The 27937-nt window shown below is 42.8% G+C and overlaps 1 long non-coding RNA gene across 1 annotated transcript in view; it reads right to left on the bottom strand.

Moving 5' to 3' along the window:
- The window catches only part of LOC111259510 (uncharacterized), a 10804-nt gene extending 4402 nt beyond the window's left edge, over positions 1–6402 (bottom strand). The window contains exon 1 of the long non-coding RNA XR_002679678.2: positions 5659–6402. This is a non-coding gene — a long non-coding RNA (uncharacterized LOC111259510). The remainder of the gene's footprint in view (positions 1–5658) is intronic.
- Positions 6403–27937: the final 21535 nt, after the last annotated feature.

Genomic DNA, 27937 nt, shown 5'->3' with positions numbered 1-27937 from the left:
CCCAGAACATAGTAGCTGTTGTTACTGCTATTCTCTATTTTGTTGTTTCATGCTGTACTGCGCAGTCCTACCTGCTACCGTCCCATATGATGTATCATAGCTTCTTCAGGTAGTTGAGTTTCTGAGCTCACTGGGCCTTGGGGTATCACTTTTATCAACTCACTTCGAAGAACGCTTGTCTTGTATTAGGCAACAGTAATGTGGGCTTCCTAGCATAAACAATGTGAGGAATAAAGTAAGCTTTCTTGACCGTTTTTCAGTTTACCGTCTGTGCGATGGCATTTAAGGCTAGTGGTGCTGCCGCGAAGGTTCCAACGCGCCTGGACAGTTGGGGCTTCAACTCGTCCACTCCAGTGCGTTATCTCCTTTTATTGTACTGTGCTATCCTTCCCCCTTTAACTTCCAACTTACCGGCGCCAGAAACAACGTTCCGAGAGGGAAGGTACTGGGCTGGTGCTTTGGTCTGATGTACGGAAACGGACGTAAACGAACGGAAAAAGGCAATCACCAACCAGACCAAAGGACTTGTGGGGTCAGAACACGGCCTGAGGTTCGATGTAGATCCTATCGACGTCGGGTATATTATGTCGTACGACGCCTTGTTGCTCCAAAACAACAATGTACACCTGTGCAACACATAGCTTACAAAGAGATATGTCTGTTTTTATGTTACAAAGCCAGCTTGATATTTCTATCCAGTATGTAATATCGTAGACGACGTGAGCTAGCGGCTCAGTCAATTAGCCGCACGCGCGTCATAAGAAAATTTTGGTTTCGGCATTAATTGAGTCACCCATATAGTGCAGCGACAACTGTACCGTCGGGTCGAAAATTTCGAGGACTAATGTGGCGACCAAGCATAGCGTTGAAGGCGAGAATACTAATAATCATAGATACAACGGGGTCAGATGGGAAGTGTTGGGCGCGGTACCCTCTGCTAAGCCAAAAATGGCTGTACGCCTTTTCAGTCTCTTCGAATTATGCTTTAACTAGACTCTCGCAGATTTTATTAATAGTCGACATTGAATCAATAATGTAAGGAATTCATGTGCTCAATTCAATCATCAACCCTCATTTAGTACAGAATGCTCTTTGTAGGTAGAGCTTTTAGAGTGGGGTATTACCCCACTCTATAAAGTACTCTCTATAAAGAGTATATGGACCCTCGCGTATCGCAAGAAAAAGCTGAGCTGCGCTTTATCAAATCTAGCTGAACGTAAAGTGTAACGCTTTATTACGTCTTTACAATAGTTGTCCGTATATTTGTTTAGAGGTATACACAGACACCGGGAATAGACAGTGTTTAATATTGCTATCATCTTCTTTGTTTAGAGTATCATTTGAAAATAGCAAATGAAGGCATCGAATACGCGAGAGGTGTTACCAGATCCAGTATTTCGTAGAGCTTTTTTTTTCCAATTTCTGTGAACTCAATTTGAAGCCCGTTATACTGCTTTTTCAATTGTATTCAAGGTGGTATATAGAGGATTTCATCGTTTGTTAGATTCACCGATACTCTGTGCCCTCCTGCACTTTCTAGATGCAATAGAAGTAGTCGAAAAAGAATACCAGGTACTCAGGCCCTAAGTCGCTACTACGGTTATTCAATAGTAATATTACACTTTGGAATATACTGGTATATGGTCAGATACTTAAATAAGCCTTAACAAGGCTCATTATATTAGTGATATTGCTATTGTTTTTCGATAAAATAACATGGAGAAATCAGTCACTTTGCTATAGGTTTCACAACATTTTCGGATAAGGGGGTACGATCCTTAAACACGACTAAGCCTGAGTAAACTATAGGACAGCCTCTACTCGCGACTGATGTTAGCATTGGCTGGTAGTCAGCTATACTTATTAGACAAAGGACAACACTAGTCCGACTGTTTCAGTTTTCTACACTCCGGTAACGGCACGTAGCGGTCATGTTGTAATAAGTGTGCGACTATACTGTCCAAGAAATATTGTCAAATAGACGTGAGTACTTACCCTTACTTTGGGATCTGCCCCTATAGAGACTAAGGGCAGCGTGGTCACGTGGAGCCCAAAGATTAAAACACACAGGCCTGAACATGATAGAGAAAGCAAAAGCCGCGTCGAAAATAACAAGTCCTTTCCGTCATGATGATTTTATTCAGTTTTTTTCTTTTTGTTTGCTACATGAGCGGGTTAAACAATGATTAAAGAAGTAGTGAGGTCGTAAATCATGCCCTTACAATTTTTTCATTCAGCATGTGTTATGCCACACCGATGATAAAATAACTAAAAAAACATAATAAAATTATATCACGAATACGCGGGGCAGAGAGGTGCACTCCGTTGATGTTGATTCACGGCACCGATTAGTTCCACTCATACCATGCCAACAGTGGCTTTTTTTTTGACTGAAATGGGTTTTATATGCGACCATGTAGTTTCGAAGTTTGCAAAAATAAAATGGACGTTATTATTTAGACGTTATCACTTTTAATGTGACAGCTGGGGCTTGAACTGGGCGAGGTCGTAGCACCGTTGTGCTCGTCCTTAATGATTTCTGCGTTTGACGTTGGAAGCACATTCGAGCTATCTAGACCCGTTGGACCTTCAACATCTACGGCAAGCGTCGTTGTACTCAGTTTTCTGAATGGACCCTTAGCTGCCTTCAGCTCAGCCGTACACTTCGCTCTGGAAGGCATTATTGCAAATTTTTTTTCGCCTATATGCTTCTTGATAATATCGGTATAACGAATCCTTAAGCACATTGCAACTGTGACTGCTGACAGGACAAATTTTACCATGATTTAGGAAGGTCGCTGAACTCAATAGCGAGTACATTGAGGCCAAACAAATCACAGTTAGATATTCGAATACGTAATTTGTAGTGCCTTGAAGGAAAAAAATAGCAATTGATTAATTAATTGTAACACTTTACACAATTTGTATTTCCGCAGTATAATCATAACAATGGAAAAGGAAATGAGGCCATGTTAACTGCTTCGCAGCCTCTAGTTGCGTGGCCGTATGTGGCCTATTGATTTTAAACGTACATAAACCTGACTTATGGTTTAGGCTTTGTTGCAGGTGCCTTTAGGAAATATAGCTTTGCCAGAGGATAGTTCTTGGCGTTGATACATAAAAACCAAAAAACGCTATCGTTGATTTTGTTCACCACTGCTGTCATAATGCCTGTTTCTCTCCCCTGTTAGGCTGGGGGCAAAAGGAAATTTATCGGACGTTAGAAATCGACACGTGCGCGACTGGAAGCAGAGCTGCCTGGTGAGGGTAAGTTTTTTGGAGCAAGCACCTTTGAAACGATAATATTCGCATTATGTCTTCGTTTGATTGGCGTTGAAAAATTGTGTTTTTTCTTTCAGAAAATCTCCAGTGCTTCGATAAAGGTTCTGATATTTACTTCAGTCACCTCATAAATCGAATCTTTACGATTAACTAATAACTGCTTGTAATAAGTGCTTAACTCGTACATATATTTCGATACTAGGTATATACGTTTTAGTTATTAATACGAAATGTTTCGGCTGGAGTCAAGTTCGCTTGAACTTCATGTGGAGGTCGTAGGTTAGGTATATGACTACACTGGAACGATCGTACGCATAGATTAGAAACGTTGTTTATTACCATGGATAACTTAAGGCTTCAGTCAATACAAGGGAATACTTTTCGCACGACCGTTGTAGGGCAATCTGCTATCTCACATAAACAAAGCATAGAATTCTACATGTGCTGCCCTCGACTACTTCTCGTAAGCTGGCTTCTCAATGATGGCTTGAAATTCGCATTAAACTGTTTAAGGTTAAAGAGTAAACCAACTCTGACACTGATGATCGGATGCTCGTAAATTGGGCTCGAGGATCCCACCTGAGGGTACGTGTTTCTCACACATTACACACGAAGCAAAAAAAATTAGATGGTATAAAAATCCGCAAAATGAAAATGTCACGCTTAACATAATAATACGGAGTTATTGATGATGCTTAAAACTTCAAGGACTAATCTGCGTTATGGTCGGTTTAAAGGAATACGCGGAAAATTTCACACAGATATTTTCTACGAAAAAAATACTACCAACAACGATAGCTGAATTCGAATGAGAGATCTCATAGATGCAAAGCCACATTTAGGCATTTCAGGAGTTCTGTACCAGTGTATAAGACCGCTTGTCAACAAGGATGATCGCTATCATGGTTTACTTTCGGAAGCGCGTCTAGCCCGAGTTCGTTGCCCCCGTTGGTAATAGACATAGAGTGTTGACCATCTTTTTTTTTTTTAATGAAACTGATCTTTTTCGGGACTTTTCTTTCGACAAAGATAGACGTTCGGCGTAATTTTCTAATGCTTACTTAACGGTTTTTTCTGCTAGATTTATTTACGTTCTCTCTAAGCAGAGCTCTCCTAAGTTTATATAGGTAAATACATACGTGTTGTACATGTGTGTCGTCAGATTATACACACCAAAATAACACTATAAATACAACACAATATTTGAGCGTAGATTATTTTACATGAAACGAGACTTAAATATGTTGTATTATTTAAAAAGTATTGACGTTTTCCTTCCACTTGGATTGCTTTAAAATGACGTAGTCTAGTGAAATGAGTAGCGGCGGTTGTCGTTGATGTCCTTAAAGGCTGAGGTAGCTGATGCTAACAGATATGCTAAAATTGTTAGAGTGCCTTTATTCAGGCTCAAGGTAGAGCACTTTAAAATTAAGTGAAATTTTTGTAAAAAAAATTCACTCTGTTGACGAGAGCGTAAATGGCGCTTAGGCCGACAAAAAAAATTGTACTGAGTGTCTTCAAGAGCCCGCTATTGGTAGAAAAGGTCCAAAGCTTTCCCTGTTGCTTTGGTTCTGAAAATTTCAATGGGAAGATGCGCCTCGTTAAGGTCGATCAGTTCTAAAAAAAAAAGTTGACCAATTGAACTTATTGTGAAAGTTGAGCAGGACCGACACGCGAGCAACCATAACATTAAACAACAAATCACTCACAAGTGAATAGCTGTGAGCCGTATGAAAAAAAAGCTGGCTACGAAAAGAAGCTCGATTTTTGAACGCTGCCGAATTGACGCAACGAAATTTATTTGAGTGTGTTGGCAGCTGCGAAACTCTGCAGAAACGCAACGAAAGTAAGTCAGTTCTGGTACGGTTCATCAGGCGTGATGAAACGTCCATAACCAAAATTTCACAATCGGCCCGACGCTAAAAAACGTGACGTTACGTGTTTGGAAAAATTACTATGACCACAAGGCGCTGGGAAAAACCTATGTATAGTAATATGTACATAGCCATGCCATTTGTTGGATCAGTATCGAAGTCGTTATATTTACAAACAGTCTCTCTGGCAAGATTGTATCACGCATCGGAGAGCGGTGATATGCATCATTCAATTCTATAGATGATATATAGGTGCAATGCACTGCGGTCAAACAGAGTTTAAAGTATCACATTTTTTTTTACAAGCGCCCAAACAAATAGATTGCTTAAGTACGTTTGGTGATTCCGTGATGATTTGTGCGTACGTATTTACAATCAGAAGAAACTACTTCAATGAAACTAGCTGTACCAGTACGTCCGTGAAGAACCCCTATTAAACTAAGACGAAAAATTACTACGACACTTTGTTGTGTAGAAAATAATTTTGATAAGTTAATACCACCTGAATCATACTTTGCGCAGATTTGCTAGTTAGCAAAAACATCCTATAGGTGATTTTACGCAGCTCATTCTTCAGGGGTGCGCTCAGGGGCGAGATGTAATCGGGGATCGACAACTGATTATCGCTGTTAGAAGGTGCACTTTCAAACGCAGACCCGCTCCCTTTATAATGGAGCCGATCTATCACAATTAACGCCGCCCTTTTTCACAGTATCTGATGCCATTGGCGATCGTGTTTCGTGAAGAGCGCACTCTTTCAAAATATCCGCTCAGACGACGATACTCGGTGATGTTAACAGCAGACACGTCAGTTATCACCGTGGCTTATAACGGACGCTCCACTTTACGCGCCTCGATATCACCCGCGAGCACTCGTCACTCTATCATTGCCGACATTTCATCATTCAACCGATTTTACTCGCACCTGTGACTCAACTAAACAAAACACAGTGATAGATTATGATTCGTAGTTTACTTGGTTATCCAAGACGATTTGTTGATGAGAACGTATGGCTGATACTGTTCATGATATCGAGACCAATCTTGCTCATCAGCAACTTGAAAGCAGTCCATAGCAGCATATGTGCGGGGCCAAAATGACCCGTCCCGTGCAAACAAGACGTTTCGTTTCTGAGCTACGCATTCGCCGTCAGACAACTGCCTCTGACTAGAACGCCCACCATTCGACTAGCAGTCCTGACTGTGGTGATGTGGACCATAGGCAACCTTGCAAGGCCTCGCCAGCTTTCACTCACCCCTCTACACAGTCAAAGGGATTATGCACGTTGCTCTTTCGCGGGTCGTCGACGCGTCATGCGCCAAAGATGTATCGATCTTCTTAGCGTTCACTCGTTCCCTCGAGCGCGTAACGCTTTTGGATTATCGATTCGATCCTTTCATCTTGGTGACTCATCGTCACATGTTTCGTTAGCACAGGGAATAGAGACTATCATTTCGCATAGGGTCATATTATCTGTGACTTTGTTGTATGTACGTTATGTTAATTCGCAAAGCCCATCATAGATCGCAATTAGAACTAAACGGCTACAGTTATAGTATGTGACCCTTTATCTAGTTAAAACGCCAGCACAGAGCCAATATATCGCAGAATATAACACAAACGATACTAACAGTAATAGGTAATATATTCGTTGAAGATCATCTCACAGTCTAGTGGGCATCCCAATAGGGATTAGTCAACCGGGTCTTTTCGTAGTTGTAGTTAGCTAACGTCACGCTCAGTCTCTTCTACTTTTAAATACACGTAACGCTACGTATCTAGCTAGATAGGGTGAACAGTTGTTTGATTAAAGCGTCTACTTTAGTTAGTATTCAGCCTTATGCTATCACAGGGGTCATGATCGAACAATACCATACTATCCCGTCTAGAGATAATCATCTGCACACTGATATTGTACAAAGGGTCTCTACCCACACAGAACAGGCGTTTTTCTCAGGTGTTCATCCATTGGATAATATGCGTGCTTTTCAGGGTCCGCACAGGATTATTATACTAGAAAAATACTAAATGCGGTAGGTTATACAAAACACTGGCCTCTTGGTGACAATGTATTAGTGAGGGAATTCATCGTCTGGCCTAAACGAAATTAATTAAAGCTTAAATATAGGTCAATTATAATCAAAGTGTTTTCACTCTCTATTCGATCTCTACACATAGACGCCATTTTTATGGAAAAGTTGGTAAATTATATCAGTATACAATGCGAAATAGCTGTTCTTCAAGTGGTTTCTTCAAGCTCTACTTAGAAACGTTCTTCATGTTCTGTTCAGCTTAGACACCCTTGAATCTCTTCGATAGCTATATTGCGAACCACCTATCATCGACAGAGACGTCATGGAACGACTTCGGGATGTTAACTATTCTAGAATATCGTTAGAGTTGAAGTGCACATGACGAATCTGCCTTCGAGAGATTCTTTTTTTAGGCAAGAGTTCCTGCAGAAAACGATCGAGCATGAAACCATCTGAAACTAGGTTTCGTTCAAAGTATCTATAGTCCAAAGTGTCACGAATGAAAGTCATGCATGGTGACTACCTGTAGCATTTGGTCTAGCCGTTATACACTAAATAGGAATTCAAAGAAGCAGCTAGAGTTCCCGTACTCTTTCACTAAAGGACGAGAAATGACTGAGATAATGTGGTTGGCATGAATTGGGTGGGTTGAATTAAACAGTCTTATGTGGAACATTGTCGCTTTTATTTGATGAGAGAATTTAAAAATTGTTCCACTTGAAGTTTGACGATGAACAGGCTTTGCTAAGATTCGTCTGCTGCTTTCCATGGGATACAAAAACGACCTGATTCAGGTGCGTACTTCATTGGCTATTGATCGATCAATTGCGTGGAAGTCTGCGTGTGGTTCGATGAATTTAGGTTCACCTCGTATTCTTTTAGAAGGAATCTCAGTTCGCTACATAATCTGTCTTTTTATTAAAAGATTCTTTTCGACGACAAATTACTTTTTCCATTAAACAGGCATGTTCCGGTTACGTTAACGTTAACCGTCAATTATTTGTTGATACTGTAAAACAATACCGTTCAATCGTTGCTAGCGCTATGGCGTTCTTTTTCATCAATCCGAACGTCATCGCTCGGCTTAAACGTTACTCATTCATATACAGCTCTTTCGGCTACTAGTATATATATACATTGCCTATACGTATAAAGATAATTAGCGTATATAAAAGATATTCGGTGATTCATGTTCCCGGTGAAAGGCATATTCAGTGTCAAGAGAATTACTAATCCTATTACCGCGCTATTTTAGCTCTGCTGTTGTTATAATATTCATGGACTTTTCATTTTCCTCATTCTGTAGTTTGGTGTCTATCGTGGCGCTCGTAGTCGCGTCTGACAAGAATGAAATGTAACGGACGACATGTTGCCGCACTGTCCAGGCCGTTAATAAGACGCGTGAAAGGCACTATCTGAAGGCGAAATCGGCGTTTTTCTTTATCTTCTTCCTCGATATGGTGATGGATAGCTTCTGCCATGGCAACGAGCGCCGTCAACACCGCTAAGCCAATGATGACTCGAAATGGGATCAACGCATGGACAGTAAAAAAAAACCTGATTGACGTCGCAGTGAACGCGAGCATAAGTGTAGCCCACAAGGTACGTTTCCGCCGCTGCCGAAACCAGGGCCTGGTTTGTAACTACACCGGCCCTCTAATATGGTTCCCTTTCAACTTGAGTCAGACTACAGTTAGCAAATAAAACGATCCCCTGTGATTGGCAATCAAACCGAAACAATCGGACGAGCACGCATCAATGATTGAATTATCTCACTATAACAGCTGTCCATTTTCTATGCACATATGTGCTAGGTTTTGCAGCTTATTAGGAAAACGCTAGCAATGGTCCGCCCTGGCACAGTGGTGAGTTGTATTTCAACCGTTCGTTAACTATACGTTGTCGCGGATAAGCAGCGGGACTACATAAATTGGGCAAATTTAATAACATAACTAGTCTAGTTAAATAACAATAACAAGCAGCTTGCGCGCGGACAGCCTATCGCTTTTGCAGAAGTTTCTATGATTAAAACATTCTAGGGGCTGTTTTTTTTGAATAGTTTAAAACGACATTCAAGCGAGTTGTGCAAAACGCGAATACGTCATCATAGAGGCTAACTGGCATGGTAGTGGCAGTGGCAAGCCTCAACTGAAACTTTAATGTTGCTTGACAATGAGTTGATGTTAGGGTATCCATGAGGGGGCGACGCGAACTCCGATCGATCTGGCGTTCCTGCAGGAGTGCAGCTTCTGGGATGCATGTCATTTATTGTATTTGTAACGCAGATCTACGTCGTTTCTATAGTCAACGCGCTCGTAGTATTTCTGCGCGGATTTCCCAAATCGCTCGAGGAAAAGCTAAACCACAAGTCTTAACCTATTTTGTAGATTTAATGATGGATTTTTACTCTTTAGAGGCTGGAGTCACAAAAGTCACGACTCGGGCTACGGGGTATAGTAGCACGTAGCATTTTCTGCACATCTGCCGTACACGTATATCAGATACGAACGGATTGATGTCTTGAAGAGACAATGCTTCTGGCGGTCGTTTTGGTACGATCTAATGCGGTCAACTGAGATCAATTCGCGCGAACATATAAAACGTGAGATATATAGTAGGCAAATGATGTTTTTCTCACCTATACTAATAAACCAGTTGAATTCATTTTTGCTAGGTTGAACGCCACCTCGATTACGATTATCAAAAGAATCGAGGACACGATTTGTGCTAATGCTTAGATAAGGATTTGACCATACGTTAAACTAGGTTCTGTGTGCCGTCAATGATTATCACGAACAGGTTGAAAATCTGATTTTATTGCTAACTGTGCACTCAAGACCTTTCTGTTACATTGATGATATCATAACGGCTAGACCAGAAGTGTTTTCGCAAGTGGGCATTACAACAAATGGCGGCCGATAGTGGTCCGATCTCTATCTTGAGCGAAAGCCGAATTAGCAGTATGGTGCTCTCTATATTCGACTATTATTTTAGCTTATCTGTAAACGATCCTCTAATTAAATCAGTCATGGCTGCTTACACCGCGCTTTCGTTTTTTTTTTTTTAGTGCGAACACTTCTAACGCGACTCGTTACCAATTACTAGGGGCTCCTGAACGAATGAGCTGATGCACAAATTTTGCTAGGATTAGATTAGGCGAGATAGCAGCGCGTATAGTATTATACATGATAAAAACACGAAAAAAGCTTCATGGTGTTCGCTAGATCGTTTGCGCCAATCACTTGAAGAACAGCCAAAACACATGGAGAAAGCTGCCCTTGAGGCTAGACGTGAATCGTCCGTTATGATGCATTTACAGAGCGGGCAATTCGGTTTCGGAGCGCCAACGATTTAAGCGGAACTATTCGTTTTTCTCTAAAATTAACCTGTATTCTTGAACAGATGTATCCTAACAAAATCTATCGTTGTTAATACGCCAAAATTCGTAGGTCACGTTGCAGCTGTTGCGCAGGGATTAGCTGGTCCACTGATCAGCTGGAGCCCAAAATCTAGGGGCACAACGAGATTCGTTGTTCTCGTTGAGGTCCAAAAAAATATACAGTGTTTATTCTTTTTAACCAAGTATTCACATTTCCTTGTATTGCGTATATTTACCTAAAAAGGGTGAGCAAAAACATTCTCGTGATGCCTATTTTCTGCCTTCTTACAAAGATAGAATCTGTTAGTTGTGATTGGTACATGATTCAATGTAAGGGTCTTTGTAACTCGGTGCTAAATATCGTGCCCGATGTGTGCGCTCGTTTAGAATTACGTAATCTTCGTAAAGAGGATCTATACGTATTTGAGAAATATATTGATTTTGCGGTCCCTTCGATATGAAAAAAATTACGCAGTGCTATCGTGGCATTGTGTAGCGAAATTCTTCTACCTTGGAGATCTGAAAGGACACCTTATGGGAAAGGGATAGCAAAAGTAAATTTAGAGTAAAGTCTGAAATACTTTTGCTAGCTAACCTACTTTGTGTCTTAACTTTGTCCAAAAAAAGTTTCATGAACCTTTAAAGAAGTTAGTATTCTCTATAAATATTATTTTTCCGTCATTTGCTTTTTTTTTTAATTAAAATGGGGAGTGGATCAAATTCCTAAATTTATTACGTATCGTGCATCTACACAGAAACTAATGTATGGTTTTTTGTAAGGGTTATCAGAGGGCGCATGTTTGTCTTTTATGAATTTTTTACGACGAAGTTTTTAGTCCATATCAGTGCAACCATGGCCTTGGTGTACAGTTAAGCCCTGAATTAGTGATGTGACAATAATAAGGTTATACGAGGTCGAATACCTAGAGCCTTATACACATATCCATACAAAGTCAACAAATATGGCATGAGATAGCAATTACTTACGGATTACAGGCAGCCGTAAGATGAAAGCGAAGCTTTCCTTTTAACACGAAAATAACATTCAATAATACCCGAATCGAAATCATCTGTGGAAGTTATTGGAATAAATTGATGAGAAGAAGACAGAATCATGATATCCTCAATAGATCCAACGTGGAATGAATACTGCAAATATGAGTTCTAACTGGTTTGAGACATCTGGCTAGAGAAGTCAGCGTCTAGTATGACGGAAGTTATAGACCTCATCAGTCTTGCAAGTTTTGATCCCGCCGAAGTGACGCACGGCAAGAAGGTGGCTCGTCTGCGCCTGATTCTCTCCAAATTTACACCCAACATAGTGTTATTAGATGAACATACTCCAGCTGGAAATTTAACCAAAATCGGCATTTGTCAACACTTTCAACATCATTTCGTATTCAGCACGTGTTGATACTTTACCAATACGGCTTTGACGTATTTTGGAAAATCTAAAATTTGGAAGCATTTAAATAACGGCTCTAGTACAAGATAATTGAATATGTATCTTCATAAATGTAGTCTATATAGGAACGTACATGATAGTCTTTGCACTGACTGGTGGGTCTGAGATATTCCGTTGCGAATTTGTAATGCACGATACGAAGCATGGTACGAGATGGTTAGGATGAAAGATAGATACCGTGACGGGTAACAAAAATGGTCTCTCTTATACTAAATTGAGCACGTTTTGTCAGGCACCCGATGTACTCGTACATATCAGCCTTTGAACATATCTATCGTTTTGAGATCGTTTCCAGCTGATTATTATCCAATAGAATAATTTCAAAAACGGCGCAATATCAGCTGCTTGATATAGTTATACCTGAACGTTGCTTGTCGAGTGCACTCTTCAGCAGGTAAGTTTGTACGTTTCTCATGTAGTATCTACTCTCTGTTCGTGAACTAAAAAAGATATTCGTTAAATGATCGTCTATAGTTTTTGGTGGGTCTTTTTCACTTCAGCCAACCCTATGTTTCTAGTGACCACACGGAAAGCCTCGCTTAGCTTGTCTCTACCTGTAAAGTTTCAAAATCAGCTATCTATTTGAATTTACTAAAGGCTCTATTCTTAAAAAAAAAAAAAAAGCGTCAAAATGGGGTCAAAGGCCTTATTTATTCATTTCGGTCCAAATGCTAATTTGTTATTGTTCTATTTGTCAAGATTCTATCAGAAGGCAGTCATGTCCTGCGCATATGTGTTATTTCCTACGATGTACAATTTGATCTGAACGCTATAGAGCTCGATGGTATACACACGTGGTATGTGCCACTTACTGGACGAAGTACACGGCTACGATCTACGGACGATTTGAAAATGTCATATTAAATTAAATCCGTCCATAAATCTACTCTTTACTACAGTAGGTCACTGGCATTTTTTAGGCATAAAATGACGACTAACAGTTTTTGTTTAAATTATGCATAGACTTTTATGTGTATTGAGCGGATAAAACGCTCAAAAAACACAGATATAAACTATCAATATTAAAGACAAATACTGAATTCGGCAATTTTGAATATATAGGAATTAACCTTACGTGCTTCGGCTAAAGATACGTTTTGGGTCACCGTGTGCAGCATCAGTCGGTTAGCAGCCTCATCGTCCGCCCACTTGGGCATGAGCATTCTCATCATACCGAGAATATAGTATCTTTTGGCCCGTTTCTAGATTTCGACTTACAATAAAGAAAAGTATTCGAGGGAATTTAAACGCAGCTTCTAAAACTTTTTGTGCAATTATGAGTCTTTTCTCGCCTTACGAGGAGCACTTTTCTTAAATAGGTAACGAAGCCCTCATGTTGACATGCGTTATCAGAATGTTAAAATGACCTTACCAAGTGTGGGTAACTATCCATAAAATTCGCCTCGTCGGCAACCATCTGCGCTTAGTTTCGTTTTGCGGCCAGCCTTGTCCGCGCGTTTTGTTTTTTTTTTTTACCACATCAGTGCTGCTGACAATAACGTTTGCATATAACGTATACACACAGAAGTATTTGTTCATCCAAATGAAGTCCGCGTTGCCTGATCATCTGTCTGCGAGCTTACTAGTTGCGATCATGAAATGTGGTCTACTGATGAAAACTATTTTAATTTTTATTAGACATTATAGTCAACGTGAGCACACTGAAGACTTATTAATTGACAGCAGATATTATACTTGCTTCGAGCCAAGCAGGGATTTTATCCAACGTAAAAATAGAATACACTATTACTATACCACGCAAAAGGATGCCAAGCGAAATAGTTGCAATCAAGCTTTGCCCACAGCCATTTTATTGATCAATATGGCTGATTTCACATTAGTTCACCCATGTGTGATAAACTCAAGTAATGGTAATAAAAATAACATACAGCGTAACCCTACCGGAGGAACGCTGTTTGTAGCTATAGTGTGTAGAGGACATTCAGATATTTGCCAATTTTCCTGGTGCAGTATCATACAAAGACGTAGCACTACACAGACAAGCGTCGGCACAATGGTTTTTCCATCTCCGATAGAAATGGCTCGTCCATACGAAGGTGCGAGCTTCACAGATACGACCTGAATCACTGCGAGACAATCTTAAAAACGATCTCTTTCTTATCACGGTGCATACACTAAATCTAGAAGAAATCCATACGCGTGAAAGCATGCCAGAACTGTGAAGCGTGAAATCTGCTATCGGCACGCGTACACTGTTCCCTATCTCATTAAATTTAAAGCTGTCGCACACTAAAAACGATTGAACGTGACTGACTAGATTTGTCGGGTCTGCACTAATTTTTTTCACTCTAACGGTAACAAAGTATCGCACGACATTATCAACTACGCGGCTCGCGCTCCTTATATCCTATAGACAAATGAATGAAGAGGATGGTATATAGAGCACAAAAACCTCTGAGGCAAAGGTCTAAAAGACGTTGCACGTACATACGTTATCGAAATACACATGTATTCAATGTAATCGGTTTTGACATTTCGATCATTTGTTCGTGTGCCCAGGTCTGGCCAAGGTTAGCGGACCAGTTTAGCAAAGCTGGTACAAGTTATTACTGCGCAGGGTTTGGTACTTGTTGTTCTCTAGCTTCGAGTCACCGTGTCGAACTCCCTGTCGGGTAGCCTGGTCGACGACACCGGTTCTATGTAGCTTACGATCAGTGAGCCTTAGGCAAATCGTCCGTCGTTTGCCTTATCTGACCATTACCTCGCTCCCTACCTACTTAGCAGTCTAATTGGTCACTACAATTCAATCGTGCCGCCGCCTGCCAACGACCACATGACAATAGCCGTCGTAACAACAAAATGAGCGTTAACAATAAGCGTACGCTTTGACGCAACTGTGCTCGCATCCATAGATGGGCAGACACGCGCCTATTGTCGCTACGCTACCTTCACCATACGCACGCATCTTTAATCTGAATAAAGCCAGTTCGATAATTTCAACTACCATAATTTCTCAGCTCTCAAATAACACTAACGCCGACTCGACAAGGCCCATATTGCGTGAGATATGTTACTTTAAGGCCAATCGTCGCTAATCTTTCGATTACCTATATATAGATATATAGGTATATGCGGAGATTCACAACCTTACCTACGTATCATACGCGCGCGTATCTATTCGAAATTCTGCCTGTTATTGATACTAACAACAGCAATTGTTATTTAAAAAGGCACTATGCGCTCAGATACAGAAATGGGCAGGTGCTTTAGCGCTTTGAGTGATTTCTATAACGGTCTTCACTTAGAGCGTTAGCCCGAGTAGAAGGCAGGTACAAAAAAACGTGAATTGGTAACGCGGATTAGTATAATATATAAATTCGTATAGTATGTTTCACATATATATATATATTTATATATATATGGACGAGAATCTACGTAGAATAGGTTTACAATTGAACTTCGTAGCATTCATAGATGTTGCGCATCCGAATTGCATCACTGAGGGTCAGTTCTGGTACTGGGTATAACCGACCTACTTACTAAAAAAGTTGAAATAATATGACGCACGTCGCTAGGGCTTCTTCATAATGAGTTTATGTTATCTCCCAATGTAGATCGAGTCGGAGAGTGAGAGAGAGAGTGGGATTAATCGTTAATGCAGACAATATCCATGTGAGACTCATTTTTCGATTTATGCAGGCATAATTGCTCTACAAGGTCGTCGTTTTGGTCCTCGACTCCAGCTGCGGTACGTAGATATCGCCATAGTCACCACAGTAGTTGTCCTTACTAGCGGGTAGTAGCAACGTCAGTGTTGGACTTCTATTTATAAAATTGTTTCACGTTTAACATTTGAGCTGTTGTTGCTATGACCAGAGCCACCGCTGCTGTCGGTTTTACTGTTGTTCCTACTGCGTAGATAAATTCATACAACTTGTAGAACCCGTCTAGATTTTCTAACCCGAGTCCATATCGTTCAGCCACCAAGGCTTGCCTCCACATGAAAGGCTAACGAGGATCTACGAAATTGCAATATTATAATGGTAATATTATAAAAACTGATAATTTAGATTATCGTGATAAAACAGGTTCGCCTTCATATATGTTACATCTTATTTTATTCTGCTTTCCTACTTGTTTTTTTATCGTTAAGGGGAGAATAGTCCCTGTTGGGCATAGACAACACACGCCAAGCTTAGGCCTGGAGCTTAGGATCGTTTATACGCTTCACGATGTGTCCTTTGCCTCAGTCTATTTGTTTCCTGTTTCTTTGCGGAACCATTGGTCACAACGAAGCAACGATAACCTACAGTGGAAAAATTAGGCTAGGTCCCGATAACTGTAAATCTTTCATCGGGCTCGTCGCTGTTATTACGTTTGTATGGAGGAAGGAAGGCTACACGATAAATTTGGGGGATTCCTAGAGCCGAGAAGAGCAGTGCCAGAGTTAGAGCACTAAAGATATTATGACCACCGTCTATACTATCGCTTTCTATGAAAAACGTTGCTGTCCGTACCCTGCTGTCGCTTTTTTTTAGCTGTTTAAAGCTCTACACGCTAGAACGCTTTGGTTTAGGCCCAAATAAGGTAGTTACTCATATGATCTGAAAATATTGATAATGATTAGAAGAGCAATGACTGTTCAGGACCTGATTTACTCAGATCCATTTTCAGTCCTGCAGTAGATATTGCTGGATAATGAATAAATTAGAAAATAGATAAGACATGTCTTCGAGCACCATAATTAGAATTTTTAATGGTGGCATAAAAACATTTTGCGGATGCGTCCAAGCTGCGTGAAACTGCGATGTTGACTCAAAATGTTTTTCCTATGATAATCCTGTAAATGTGAATTATTTGTTGCTAGGCCTGCTTATTTGCTCATCATACAGTGGGGTGACAACGGTTTAAACAGAAATAGCCTCAACATTAGTTTCTGATGTTTGTACCTCTGCGTCTCGACGTTTTTGTTTTCTACGCGTCACAATTTTCTCTTGAATTAACTTGAGGCTACCCAGTAAAACGATCGTGATCGCAGCTGCGAGTAACCCCATAGCCACGCGCCGGTTATTCTGCAGGAAGACAACGCAGAGCATAAAGCAGACGCAGACCGCCGATGTCAGGAACGTCACCCAAAAGGTACGCGTACAGTGCAGGCCAGGTTGGCCATGTCCTTTCATGCGGCCACGATATCGCACAGTCAGCATATTCAACCAAGGCCAATATCCTTCTTTTTACTAAAACGCGTGCGCTTTTATCATAGTAGTAATACGGTGCTGAATATATTCGGGGAACCGAATCGCAGGGTTCTACTATCTCTACTTTTAACTCAAGCAGAGTGAGGGAAGAGTAGCTTTTTCTCGAACAGATCGTATTCCTTGGGTACGTTCGAATCGCATCGGCCGGTTGATGTTCGGCTAAACTTTACTTGAACCTTCAGTGTTAACTGACAATTGTAAGTTGCGACACAAACTGACAGACAAAACTAGCACCTTATTCAAACATCGAAGAAAACCTCCATATCTTTGCACATCAGTACATTGGACTACCATCTATCGGCACCCATACACTAAACACAGCAAGCTTATGCACATGCAGCAAGTCCCAGCAACGTACAATGGCTCACGGATGTTCACGACAACCCAGGGACGTTATGATATAGCTCTAAGGCCATCGACGCGGTCGACTATTTGCTACGAAGCTTGTGGATAAGGCTGGTGGCAAATTCTAACTGGTTTGATATTGCTTTTGCTTTCTTAAAATCAAAGGACAACCGTCAATGGAAGGAAACAAGCAGCAGCGGCACTTAAGGGAAGAGATCTCACTGCACTGGCAGTCTATGACGACGACGTTGTTCGGGTGGAGTCCTGGCCGTTGTCGGTAATCGGTGACGTTCGAGTTAGAACAGCACAAAGACGCTGTGCAAGTCGGGAACAGTGCCAGCGGCGGGAGTAGTCGCATGGGCCGTCATGTCCCAAACCGCAAAGGGGGTAGTCGCACTTCTCGATCGAAGATTGCTCTTGTTTTAAGAGAGAACAACGAATACGCCCGATGACCCCCCCCTTCCCCCCCACTAGCCACGATCCGACAGTCCAATGAAACGGCCGAACGTAGAAACACACGAACACGAACTTCAAGAGCCACTCCCTGCTGTTCCTTTACTCTAAGCTTAGCCTCGTCGGAGAAGCAACACGCTGAAATCGAAAAGCTGCAAAATTCATTTGCTTTGTCACTGATTTTGGGATGTCACGATAGTAGTCGCACCGCAAACACGTCACTGCTACCTGTTGGTCGTTGTCAACCTCAGCGGTACATGCCAGCCGTTAGGAACCACAGGCTAGCACACTGTCTATTAAAAAAGCGGCGCGTTTGCGTTTCGTACTTGCGTACCTTCTCACACTTCCTTTCGGCGACTCAATGCAATAGGTACTATTCTATCGCGGCCTTTCCTACTGCTATTGCTGTTATTCTCGTTGACGAGGACTGCTGAACCGCAGTAGCACAGCGTCCCAGCAGGGTAGTAGTCTAAAAAAAATCGGGTTGAGTTGAGGAGCAGCACCGCCTGTTTGAAACATAACGCGGTGTCAATAGGAACGATAGCGTTTGTTTCTTTCCTTCGTAAACGGCTTTTGTTTCCGCCGTTGTCGATAGCTTAGCAATAGCTTCAGTATCGTAGTCGTGGCCACATCTTAACCGACGGCCAGACGCCGACTGGTAGTCTGTTAGCGCCTCGATGTTAAATGGGCATGCTGCTGCTTCTGTCGCACGATTGCCCCCAGTAACCGTGGTAGTGCTGGTGGAGGCACTAGCAGTCGGCGGCAAACAATGGAACGACGGCGCCAACGTGTCTGCTATGCAGAAAGCTATGCAGAGAGCCTCTCTACTTGGCCAAGTGCCAAACGCTTACCTTTAAACCGTAGCATACATAGCACGTCTAGACTCCGGACGAATCCTACCGCGTCACCTTGACTTACCCCTTCGGGAGAGATGCCTCTCTCATACATGTGAGACCAGAGGGCCCAACTGTTGTGTATGTATTCGGTTGTATGTTGTTGGTGCGATCTAGTTACGCCGCGACTTCACTATGCTTTTAAGCGCTTTGAGTAAAATAGCCGGCTTTGTTCCTCGTTACGCATAACCAGAGTGAGGTCCGGAGAGCTTCAAACTGAGAACTGTATTGGACGCACGTACAAGCAAGTAGCTTCGGATAATGGCGAACGCTTACATAATTTGAAGTTTGCCCTTTATGAATCGTGTGCTTGAAGGCACGCTGAATAGGACCTGCTCAAATGCTTATGAAAGCAGCAAAATGGTTAAGGGAGTTTTTACTATTGGTACTGTTGCTAGTGGTCCTGTAAGGACAATTTTCCTGCGACAAGTCCTCTGTCAACCAGGAGTGGCTATTAATTTCTAGCCAAGTTGAATCAGCGACCTAAGCGATAGCAGTTAAATACAAAAAAGCCTTTGAACTAGGATCTGGAAAATGGTCACATCGAACTGATTCCCCGAAATCTTTTTCGGCTGCTTGCCTTCCTTCGGATAAACCTCTTGCTTCCTGAAGGAATAACTACATTAAGAATAAGAAAGAAGCCGTGAACTGTGTGAGTATTCCAAAAGAAATAATGAATCGAAAGGCTAGTCATAATGCGGCACGCATACAAGAAGCATAAGGCGTAAGCGATTAGCACCAGCCCTCAGATACTATCAGCCGTATACCGAGTAAGTAACACTGCTGCGATGTTAACTCAACGTGTTTTTTTTGTCACTGTTACTGCTGATCGAACAAGTAGTATTTACCGAGATTAATGGCGGAAGATTTTCAATCAAGAAAATGTTTTATCTAAACGGTCAATTTAGCAATTTTCGCTGGCTCAGTATTCAGTTAGGACTGCCCTTAATTAGCTTTCCTAATGCTCTGATTGAATTGTCAATGTTACTGGCTGTGTATGTGTACAGAGCCTGAATGAAGTACTTTTTTTTGTACGTATGAAGAAGTCTATCCGTTTCCTCATATACTTCGTGGATGTTCTCCTTGCTTACCTAATAATTATTTAATCGGCCGGTTGGTCCTTATTTAGTCGGCCTGCTATACTTTGATGCTCCGAGGCTTATTTCAGTTTGCACGAACTACCTCTCGATTTCGAAATGATGACAATTGAAAACACTTTATGCATCGATAACTTCGGCACGATAAAGTCATACCAGTTTGTAATCGGCATTGATGTATCACTTGACTTCCGCCATTGGACGCAGGATGATCGATACGTGCTTAAACGTAACTTTACGTGAGTGGCTCAATGCGTCTTTTTTTTTCTGTTTTCGCACACTTCAGCGAGGACCACACAGAGTGACAGGAAGATGATTGATTTTAGCTAATTTTGCTCGTTAATATATCATATTAACTTTATTAAAAGTGGTTTAGCACGTGCCTCAACACGACATGCACGTTGTTTCCTTTTAGTAGCTTTATTAACGCAACACAAACATAAAACAAAAATTTGCGCGACGACCACGCCGAAACATAATCATAATAAGGCCGCATGAAATGCGAAATACGACGGGAAGTAGACCACAACGAATCGGCGCTAATTTTGTGTGAAGTTTTGATTTGCAAAGCCTATCGGTGTACATTATGCATCAGCATTTAGGCAACACTACTGAACGCACTAACCCAGTGTATCAGTCAGTCTGCTCTTAATGACATCCTAAGTTCGATTATAAGCCTGCATTTGATGCCGCTGAAACGAAACCATCATAAACCGTAGTTTGGCCATGCTAAACTCATAGAAGACTTCTACAAATTACCTGCGGAAATCGACACTAGAATCAGGAACTCTGCCAGCGAGTCATCCTTGGCATCCAATTAAAGCATGCGACCCAGTGACCTTGAACTCGGACGGCTCGTGTTGCTTCAGGCCATACTTCCTACAGTGCCAGCCAGCGTCAAGTTTCAAAGGGTTTGCTGTGTAGTGTTACGGGGCGAAGGAAGCACAATACTCCTGACATTGTCCGGTTCAGGGAGGTCCAGTGAGAAACCTACTTCATGTAAGATATAGCTGTTGCTCGTTCCTTGAGTTTCTCCTTCCGTTAACTCTATAATTTTCTTTCTCAGTCCATATATTTCCGTCGTCCTCCCTCTTTCTCTTCATTTATCTGGCAACGACACTTGGGTTGGCTGTTTCCTTTGACGTGAGCTCATGTGATTTGACATACGGCGTCTCGTAGCGAAAGTTCCCTGCTCTGGACAGCAGATGGCTTGCTGGGCCGGACTTGAGGTAGATGTTGAGCTGCACAGTCGCGACTGCTGTCTTTAAAATGGTTATCAATGAACAGCCTCGACAGCTTCTTTCGTTCCTGTTTGGAAAAACGAGTTGGGCCAAGCCTAAAAGAAGCGAGCTTGTATGGCTATCCAATGGGCACTACAGAGCGAACGAGGCAAGGTTCCATAGAGAATAGCAGACGATCTTCCTGACCAAGCCGCAGCTTGTTAGACTCCCAAGGTATTCGAGATATTGGAATTATTAATATGATTATGCTGACGAAGGAATTCAAACTATGGCCCAATAAAACGACCGGTTTGTGCAGAGCAGACAGTCGAGATGTGAAGCCCCTTCGAGACGATGACTCCACTATTAGAACTTCAAAAGGGAATAGTAATGTCGCTGTCTTCGTAATAGCGCCTGTTGCTGGTGCCATGAACTTGCGATTGCTGCACCTCGGCCAGTGACACTTTGGAATTCCGAATCGCTCGCGCTCATACGATGGCCCATTTTATGGTACGAAAAGGCCTTATAGTAGGCTCCTAATGGGATGCATCTTTCCTGATCGATATTTGTGCGTGTAGTCATTGTACACAGCGGCCTGTTTCTAACCAGCTCATCAAGAGTTTTTTCGGGGGTGATCAGTAGTGTAAAATGTAGGTACCTGTTGGCATTATTTTCGTGATTAAATGGACGTCGTTTTACTGCTATCCGCGTCTGAGGTCGCGTTTTATTCGTCAACCTGGCCGATTATACGGGAAGCACGTATGTTCATAAGCATTTGGAATTAAAAGCTTAGTCGAGTGCAGCTCAGATTATGATGCAACTACAATCAGTGTTATAGCCACAAGCTTAAGTGGTTCTGGCCATCATTTTTGAAGCACTGAGAAGGACATCAAAATCATTTTTAGCCAACTGATTTGGCAGATGGCCTTGTAACTACCAAGATCAATGCAGCAAATATATTCTTCCATTGAAGCCTCCCCAATAATCCCGGAGATGGAGAACACTCCTTTGTCTATCCGCATGTGTGATATTATACATACTAACTAATAACAGTTGACATTATGTCAATGACATTACGCTATCTATCAGAAATCGACCACTAATAGCACCCTTCACTTTTCCCTAGTGAAGCGGTAATTTTCGCAACTAATAAACAAAAACAGGTGACAAAGGTGACGTTCGGCTACCTTGATAATCCCCTTGAGATCGTCATGATCATAGCTATTATAATGACGTGCACAGTCGGCACCCAGCTGCGGACTACTGAGTTTCTATGGTCGAAAAAGATCAACGCCCCTCTCGCTAGCTGCACGCGTCTGCGCGGTGGCAGCAGAGATCGCAGACAACAGAACAAAGAACAGAAACGACTGTGCGTCCGTGGCGATCATATCCAAGGGCAGTAGGTGCATGTTCAGTCATGTAGAACTTTTTGGCCTAACGCAGCGGTCGCAACAGGCATTAGGATTGTGGCCTTATCCGTGGCTGTTCACAAGCAGCAACTTCGAACCATCGAGTGGCTGAAAACAGCACTTGCCGAAGGCAGGTGGCAGAACCGCACGCAAAGTTAGTTTTTGTTCATGTAGATACCCGGATCGTAATGGTGCTTCGACCTTTGCCGCCAGCTTCCACAGGCGTCAGGAGTGGTTCGTCCAGCGACCGACGACGACATATGACGGCACAGCGATTTACAGCTGGTGCACGCCTTTGCATGGGCAGTATTTAGAGGCCAATGATCAGCCTTCTATCGATCCGCAACTGGGTAATTGTCCCTTTGCTGCCGGTTGATGCCACTGTTGCGGACTAAAGAGGTCCAACTACTAAGTATAGTAGCGTTGGAATGCGTCATAGAGGACGGCTAAATTCAAAGTATGTGTGATTTGCCACCCCATCCCGTAGCAGCATCATAGTCACCATTCATCGTCATAGATAGAAATCTGGGGCCGCCGTTGCCAAGTATACCCACCTTTTTTGTTTAATATATCGATTTGCTCATATTGTCCCAGCAACGACTTTTCTAGCTGATGGCCGTATACAGAGCTGGTAAATTGGGCTGCGTTACCCCGACCAATACATGACAAACTGAATAAGTCTATTTGACACAGCTCCGGACTTTACCGTCAATAGTATCGCGTTGAAGGTTGACGCTAACACTACCTGGAACGGTCTTTCCAGCTAAAAGGCTAGCTCTGTTCAACTAAACTTGTTTTGCTTCGGCTAAGTCAGAAAAGTATACAATATACCTACCTGTAAAGCATGGGCGAGAAGACTACTACGCGGCGGCTTTCTCACTTCCTTCCTATTTTCGAAACACCTGACTGGTGTGAACCAATGTCCGGGCTTGCCCCAGGGGTGGCAATCGCCAACGGTTTCAAACAAGAGCGTAGTCATGTAGATCAACAAGATGGTAGGTACAGCCGTACGAGCTAAAAAAAAGTAAGCTAGCCTAACCGCTGGTGAGCAACGAAGTTTAAAGTTAAAGCTATTCGACAAAGGCTTCATTCGGGCGAAAAACGAATTTGGAAAAGGCGAAACTGCAGTGTTGAATTTAATGATCTGATGTGCTCGATTCTTGCCTACCTCAACGTAAATTTAGTCGGCTTAGAGAAATCCCTTGTCGTCGCGGACGCCGGCTGGTCGGCACCAGAAATCGTGTTATCGGGCGTTGACAAACGTGGCAAGTACAATAGGACTAAAAGAAGGCCACTGGCCGGCATGTTGATTTTTCGGCAGTGGCAAGGCGAAATTCGGTTAGTCTGCTGAGGCGAGGTCAGATCACCTGACAAGGCATTTACATTTTTTCCCACGACTGATAGGTAATTCTCGCACGTTCGGTACGACTGCTTTTGCCGCACGCCCGCTCCTAATGCCTCCAACCCAGCTAGGATAACGTAGAGCTTCATACTCAACATCCCATGCCCTGAGAAGCTAGTGGAATTTACCCTCTCCGGTCGAGGGTTGCCCTCGCCTACGGTACGATAGAAGCTCTCACCGTGCCGGCAGAATTTACTCAGCCGCGAACCTCAAAGCGTGTACACACGCGGTCACGACGTCAGTCGCGATTTCTAGCTGATTCTGAATAATAGCAATCGCTTCTGCGTTCAACTGTTAACAAGCGTGCTACTACGACACGAGGTCAAGCCGCTTGTGATAGCTACTGTATCTGCTTCTATTTGTTAGTATTTCGGTGTGGTACGCAATTAAGGGTAGATAGCAATCAGTAAATAATTTCACACGATGCTCGTGCTACGGTATCGTAAAGGAATTGGCAAAGAGGTATCTGGCAACTTCTGTTGTACTCTTCCTGGAACAATGGCCATGCTTCTGATTGGTTTGACGATGATGATTCTTGGATTGATCGTAGTGATAGTGACATTCGTCGGCAAAGAAAATGGCGGTTGGTATTGGCGGTCTCATTTCACTTACTGTGACGTCGATGCCCTCGGTTATCTCCTCGTCACCTTTGGTCTGTTATGGTGTATTGGCACCTTCTTCCGTTGGATAATGATGGCACCTATAGCAAAAACGCGGCGTTGTCGTATAATTACTCGGGAACCGAGTGTACCTTTAAGGCCGTTCCCTCCACAGGAGAAGGCCTATATATTACGTATCCACGAAATAACGAATGCAGGTGACATCGAGAAAGATTCACAAGGCAAAGTGTAAGCTGAGCAACAATAGCTAGTAGTGGTATTACCAACGACCCGCCTGACCCAATGCTGCCAACCTGTTCATGATGATAGCAGCGAATGCTGAATGTGGTCGCGACAGTCGTGGCGGCTAAAAGGGCAGCGGATGCAAAAATAGAGTGATCCATAGCTAACTAACACAATATCTCACTACCACAGTTGTTAGCAGAAGCAGAAGTGTCAATGGCCTATTCAGAACTGCTGCTGCTATTGGGGAAACTCTGGTGGTCGACCATAGATTGAGGTAGGCCGTCGGCACCATCGAGTACAGGTCAGCGGCCTTCAAGCGTCACTTGCTTTGACGCTAGAATGTTGTTATTCACCCAGTCGGAGCTAGCGGAATTCGTGAGCTGGAACAAACACCCTTCCCCGCTGGCACGGCCGCATCCAATTACGTGATCTCGGGGCATTCATAATAGCGTTGACAGGCTTCGTGTTCACCAATTTTTGCGGGGCATCCGTATGAGCAGGCACAAGTAGCTGACGCTCCACTCAACTGTGCATAAGCATGGATTTTCTGGATGAAGCAAGTACACCTGGCCACATTACTGCTAAATTGCCGGAGCAGTAGAACCATTGCGCACGCAACTTCGATTCCTACCGTTCCTGTGTAAGCTGGGCCGCCGCTGAAAAGGAGCAGTAGTTTCCTGTATGAAAATGAAAAAGTATCAGTACGTTCAGTGTTACGTAAACGTGTGCGTAGACGGCGTCAATATGGTGATCCTTCACTATCGTGCGTCAAAGAATACGAGCCTCGCTCAGTCGGATATCAATTTCTTTGAAGCGACCTACCTAATCATGCTAACCCTCGGACTAGGGGGTGGTCGTGATAAGCATCTATATACTAATGATGGCTCTAATCGCGGAGCCGCGCGATTTTTTCGAAGGACGCGAACTGCACTCTGGTCTTTTTCGTTGCTGCAGGTAACGCATGGGTCCTGTAGCTCGAGTGCATCAAACAGCATAGGAATCTTCGTCGCAGCAAACAGCAGCAATAGAGTTCTGTGCATAATTTCGCATCTGTCAATGAGGAAGTTGAATCCAGAACTACGGGCCCACGAATATCTTTGATTTCCAGCGTGCGGACCAGTCAACGACATCTCAGCGAAAGACCAACAACCACATTGAAAAGTGAGTTTGTGAAAAAGGCACTACCTAGTACGTGCCTAACAACATTATAGCTGTACACTTATATATATATATATATAATATAAATCAGCCGACGATTTTGTTTCTTATCAGTTTAAAGATTAGTCACCGCGCCGGGATCTTGACATGTAATTTGTTTCACTTAAGGGACATGATGGGCGTCAATGATCAGCGTGCAGGATACACCAGAGAGAAATAGCACTTCGAAATCTTTTGGCTTGAAAAAGCTCTCCTATCTGCTATTTTGTATCGGACGTCTTCGCTTGCTCTTCTTTCGAATTGCCACCTTCCGGAACAACGGTGACTCAGTTCCTAGTGTCCTTTAGTATCCTATCAAACGACCGACGTAACACAGTAAACTATTCGAAATAGACAGGCACACACTTAAGAACTTTTTATTTCCCGGTCAAACCGTGCCCATAGTGTCTAGCCCTTTTGCTGTAAAAAAGTATGCAGCTAGCCTATAGTGTGTTTATATTTGCTACGTTTTTCTGCTTAAAGACTCGCCTCAACTATCGTCTCATTGAGACGCTGGCCCACTTGGTTGATCGTTTATATACAGTTAAGTCACCTCGTGTTCCGCTCCACAAAGAGAGCGTACATAGAACGCGAACGGAATCCGTTATCATTCTACTGAATCCTTTTGATCCTTGTATTGTAAGTTATATATTACTTATCCAATAACCTGCTGGTATCGGAAATCAGCTCGGGCAACTTCGACCTATTGGGGATGGCACAGCTCGCCAACTGAGCAGTCAAGTGCCATACCATCGGCCAGGCAGCGCAACTCGATCGAAATGGCACCGCTGGATAACCGGCCAACGTAATTCCAACTCAGTTCCTCTGAACGCTAGATTACGACAGGTAGAAGTACAGCTTCCGACAAAAGCTTATAAGGCAAGTGGAGAAGCTAGCAAATGTTTGCTAAATGCCTATTCACTGTTGTTTTTCCATGTAGCTTGTGTATTCTGCCGCGTCTGCTGCGTTGCTCTCCGGAAACCACTAGCAGAGACGCCTTTCAAGCTGGTCTGCTTTTTCTGGATGCCGGAAATGAGAGGCATTCGATAGCGTATTACATATGCGGCAGGTGGAAATTTATATAAAGTGTGATACTGGTCACAACAGAGCGGGCGCTGGTTAGAAGGAAGAGTATTCGTTATAAAGATTTTCGTCTAATGCTCTCATAAGCTATGTGTGTGAGTCTATGCGCTGCGATGACGTGTTCGTGAGAGGCAGAAGACAAGATAAACGGAAATAGGTATCAGAACACGCCTTTATGGTTTGGGGGGTTTACACACCCCGCACTCGTACCGATAGCAATTGGCCCGCAAGGATATTGCTTAATATATATATAGAGAGAGAGAGAGAGAGAGAGTTGTTGTCGTTGTTCTGCTGTTTTGACTTCCTGTTTCCCATTTAACCCAATTCTCAAAGGAGATCCACCTTTATTACCATCTTATTGACCATTATTTCGACAATGTATACTCACTGACCAGAAAATGTATGTCGAGTGCGTGGGCGATGATGGTGCCGACCTTCCTCCTATGTTAGCACCGGCCTGACGAGGCGCTGGCGACCTTGAAGCACTCTTTGCTGAGCTCTACCTTCCGGCAACTGTTTTTTTTTTAATTTTCCTTGGGCTGCCAGAGCTGCAGCGTTATGCACTAGGGCTTATGATCGTTGGCAAATGCTGCTGGGGCATTATTCGTATACTCGAGCTATTGCTGGAACGACTTTCGAAGTACAGTACGGAGAGAACGGCCGGACATAAACACTAATCAGCTGACGATTCGCATGAACAATGCTTATCGTCAAACTTAACGTGAATAAGTAAAAACATC

Source organism: Varroa jacobsoni, unplaced genomic scaffold (genome assembly GCF_002532875.2).
Source record: "Varroa jacobsoni isolate VJ856 unplaced genomic scaffold, vjacob_1.0 scaffold_340, whole genome shotgun sequence".
NCBI classification, from domain to species: domain Eukaryota; kingdom Metazoa; phylum Arthropoda; class Arachnida; order Mesostigmata; family Varroidae; genus Varroa; species Varroa jacobsoni.
Note: the sequence above shows the minus strand (reverse complement) of the source record. Positions and strands in the feature narration are given on the sequence as shown.